Source organism: Dermochelys coriacea, chromosome 3 (assembly GCF_009764565.3).
Source record: "Dermochelys coriacea isolate rDerCor1 chromosome 3, rDerCor1.pri.v4, whole genome shotgun sequence".
Classification (NCBI taxonomy): Eukaryota; Metazoa; Chordata; order Testudines; family Dermochelyidae; genus Dermochelys; species Dermochelys coriacea.
In genome coordinates, this window is record NC_050070.1 from 86,389,880 (window position 1) to 86,394,236 (window position 4,357).

At 34.9% G+C, this 4,357-nt stretch overlaps 1 long non-coding RNA gene across 1 annotated transcript; it reads right to left on the bottom strand.

Annotated features, from left to right (window-relative positions):
* Positions 1–253: 253 nt before the first annotated feature.
* LOC122459314 lies at positions 254–4,097 on the bottom strand. The gene is made up of 2 exons (XR_006279916.1): positions 3,966–4,097; positions 254–3,282 (listed from the first exon to the last, which is right to left on the bottom strand). It is a non-coding gene; the product is annotated as an uncharacterized LOC122459314 (long non-coding RNA).
* Positions 4,098–4,357: the final 260 nt, after the last annotated feature.

Below are 4,357 nucleotides of genomic sequence, written 5' to 3' on the forward strand. Positions count from 1 at the left end.
CCTTATGTTTTCATCTGATATACGCCTGTCTCATATGTTTGCATTTGTGTATAGAAAAAAAAGTATTGCTTACTTACCTATTTACAATAGTATTCTGATTAGATATGCTCCATTTAACTTGGATTTATATTTAATTTTAAATGAACATGGTGCAACCTCACTCACTTTAATCCCACTGGGTACATTTTAAAATCACCTGAATGATTTAGGAGCCTAAATCATTGACTTTCACTTAGGCACTTTTTTTTTTTTACCCACTATCAATATTTTCCCTCTTATGATTTAACAGGGTTTTACAAAACATACCAGCTATATGATGGGAAGGTTGTATGTAAAAAAGAGAGAAGTAAAGTTAGACTAGGGGAGACACTATTGTAAACTAGCAAATTATGATGGAAGGTATTCCCTAACCTTCCCTAACATTTTTAGGATTTCTGCATATTTTGATGCATACATTAAAGCTGCTGATAAACTTAAACAGTACTTTGACAGTTTATCACCCAACCAGTACTTTAATCTTGGCTGGCTTTGGCAGTACAAAAGAGAAAATATTTCCTCATGAATAACTTTTAATAAATCATAGAAATTAATGTAGGCCTTTCCTCAGTAATAGGGATATAAATTTTCACCTTAACAAACACTGCTCTTGAAGATAAAAGGAGAAACCTATTCTGCAGTCATGCTAGTGTTGTCACTTGGACTGAAGGAATCTTCCTATTCTCCCAGCCTGATAGCAACCTAATCTCCAAGTGTAAAATTTTCAAAAGTGCATTGGGACATAGGCTCTTAAATCGCTAGGCACATTTTTTAATTTTTATTGGCTTCTTTAAAACTCCCAGGCAGTGAGACATTAATCAAAGCAGCACTCTCCATTTACGCATACCAGGTGAAGTGGGATTATCACCATTGATGCACCAAGAGCTAACACTAGGTGTCATTGGCATTGCCAGATCCTCTCTTTTTCCAATTAGGGAAGACATTAACTGGAACCCTTTCCCCTTACCCCCCACCTCAATCACAGTGATAGGGTTGGTGGAAGATTAAAATAAACTAATGAGAACTACCATCACATGGGATGAAAAATATCCCTTAACAGCATTCAGTAGCAGTACAAGCAAGGTAATGTGAATATAACAATTCCCCGTCTTAGTCCCCAGTTATGGTCCATAATCTAAACTTTTATTTAAAAAGATTGTTTCTACTTCTCATGATTATGAAGAGAACACTGTAGATGTGAACTGAGTGTAAACCAAAGTAGTATTGTCTTCCTGACTCTGCAGATGACCTGAAATAATAATTCTAAGCAATGTGAACTGCCCCATGTATCTCAGTGACTGAAGCCTATTACCATTTCAGTGTCAGCATTTCCTCCATTTCACTGAAATATCTAACTAATTTTCTTGTACACAATCCTGAACTACATGATGCCAAAAGCCCCAACTATTCCATACCCAGATGCCAAATCTCCATCTTCTGCCTTTCAGTTTCTAAGACGCAGCTTATATATTATGGATACAAAAATCTCTAGCATACTGCAAAATGATAGTATGGAGACAATGTACGTTTTAATATCAAAATAATTAGCAGGGGATAATTTACTGATCATGATAGTCATAATATTTAATTTATTTTAACATCTCCATTTTTAATTTAAATGAAGGTGCTGCAGAATTTCTAGTCTGCAGCAGAGTCCAAACACTTTGCTGTTAAGTAGATTTTATTCTGTATGCTTGGTTTTGTTTCACTGCTTTTCAGAGGAAAGCCTCAAACCTTTTTGATACCAAAGAGCATTTTTCCTCTCCATTAGTAGTTCTATTATCCCCAGGAAGGATCTGAGGAAGAGAGAGTTTTCTTTTTGACACATTGTAGAATTTCAGATGCTCATGTCCCATACCCCAAGCTTGTGGATTGGCAGTGACTGTGAGTACCAAAAGTGTGAGCATCATGAACATGAATTGTGCTGAGGCTCTTCAGTAGTGCATTTATCATGAATTTGAATAATTCCAGTGTAAGTAACAATTGGTAGAGGCTGATGCTTTCTGCTACAATATAGTGCAAACTACATTCAAATTGTGCTGCATTTTTCTGAAACTTTGACCAGACCTCCTCATGTCTGTGTTTTAAAACTTGAATTGATATATCCTTTAAGCTAAATCCCAGCCACTAAACATTGCACATCCACATACTTTGGCTTAATGCTACACATTCATCTTCTCCCTTCTGATGCTCAGATTTATGGTAAATTCCAGAATAGTCCCTGTCCAATATTTTGACATTATAAACCAGTTATATAAAGAAAGAATGTGGAAATTTATTTAGCTTTGTATTCAGCCAAAGATCTGTAAAATATGAAAGATACCTTTATTTTAAATAGCTTATGCAATTTCAACTCCTATATATTTGTAAAATTTTTAAAATTTATTTTTCAATATTGCTGTGGGCAGTAATGCTTTCAGTAGTTATATATTACATTGCTTGATGACAATTGCTAAACTTAAACAAATGCAAAACAAATTTCATTCTTATTTCTACAATATAAAAATATTGTACTACTAGACAATTGTAAAATTGGAAAACCGTTGAAAATTACGGTTTCTGTATATTATCAATTATGGACTACATCAAAAATATTGATGTAGTGTGCTAGAAGAAGTTTCAAAAGGGACCGATCCAAAAGATTGTTGTATACCCTTTGGAACAGCAGGACAGACATGAATTGTCTTGACAGAGCTGTGTGGTAAAGCTTGTACAGTATCTAACCACACTAGGCCTGGCTCAAAGCCAGCACTCAGGTCCCTTATTTTCATGATAACCAATTTCATGTAAAACTACATAAAACACTTATTTTTTAAAAAGTTCAAAGAAGATAAAATGAAAATAAATAAAAGTTCCCCAAATGCAAGAAACCCATAAAACCTACTTCTTGTATCATTTTCCTGGTATTTCTTTCAGTAAGTAAGTTTTATAGTTGAATTTATCATGCAAGCTGATTAACAAGAAGGTTAATACATAGGCTTCTAATAAAATATAATTTGTATTGTACATTATTTTTTAACAACAATTAGATGAATCCCTTTTATGTAAAGAGTTAATTGTCACATTTTCCTATAAACGTTCAAAAATAAGCTGCAGAAATTTGATGTTTAGGTCTATTGTAAAGGTCTGGGCAAACTGGGTGTGAACAGGCAGATTTAAATGTCATTTTACCTCATATTTGCTGTAGCTAAACATGTTCTTCCTTCTTGATATGCATTCATTCCCTCTGACCATCCTAAACTGGGGCTGTAAAAACAAGTTGCTTAGCACACTCTTTGAAAGAAGGAGTATGTTGCTAGAGTCCAGGACTATATTCACTTGCTGTTATGTTCCAGCACAGATTTCTGCCATGAGCAACTCAGTGGGTTACAAAATATATGTAGATCCCAGTGAATGCTTTTCCTCATAACATTAAAAAACACACCCCTCTCTGAAAGCCTGATTCTGAAATCCTTTTACTCCATTCAGTCGTTCCTTATTCCACAAGCAGTCCCATAGTACTCAATGGGAATAAGATAGACAATGCTAGGCCCTGAGCGAGTAGCTAGCTGTTTACTTCTGTCCGTAGCTTAAATAAAACCTAGTTTTAAATAGAAGGCATGCAAGCAAAAACATTAGATACATTTTGCACATGTAGTAATGCTTGGAATTTGAACTAGCACAGTAACTAAAAAATTTTGCCTTACTGATAATCGTGGTTACAAAATCCTTTTTTAAAAGGCCTGCCAACCACTGTTGGCAATGATTGAAAAGTATGTGAGAGTAAACTTGTCTGGCAGTCCCTATCATAACGATTTGTTTGTTTGGAAAGTTAACTCCAGTAGCAATGAAACCCACTGTCACACTGTCAGTGCCACCTGAGCCTATTGCTTTCATCAGCAAGAAATCAGTCACAATGAACTTTTGCAGAAACACTTTCCTAGACTCACATGGTTAGTGCCTTTTCCTGTTGTGCTAGATAATGGCTACTGCATTCAGCCTTCCAAAAAAGCTTCTAAATTGCAGATATGAATTTCAGTATTTTTGCAATCAAGCAGGACACATTTCATGGTTAAACATACTAATATTCAGCATAGACACAGAAGGAGGCTTCATCAATTACTTCCACTGGGATCTTCCAGAACTCCGAACATTCCTTTTAGGAATGACTATTGGATCTGAATCTATCAAAATTAGATGTTGGAAAATCTCTTGCCCCTAGAAATAAAGGAGATGTAGAAGTCAGATGCTGAAAAACAAATGTCTGCTGACTTTATTATTGAACAGCAAAAAATTAGTAGAAGTTGGTATTTATTTTTATTTACTTGTGATTAGTCATGTT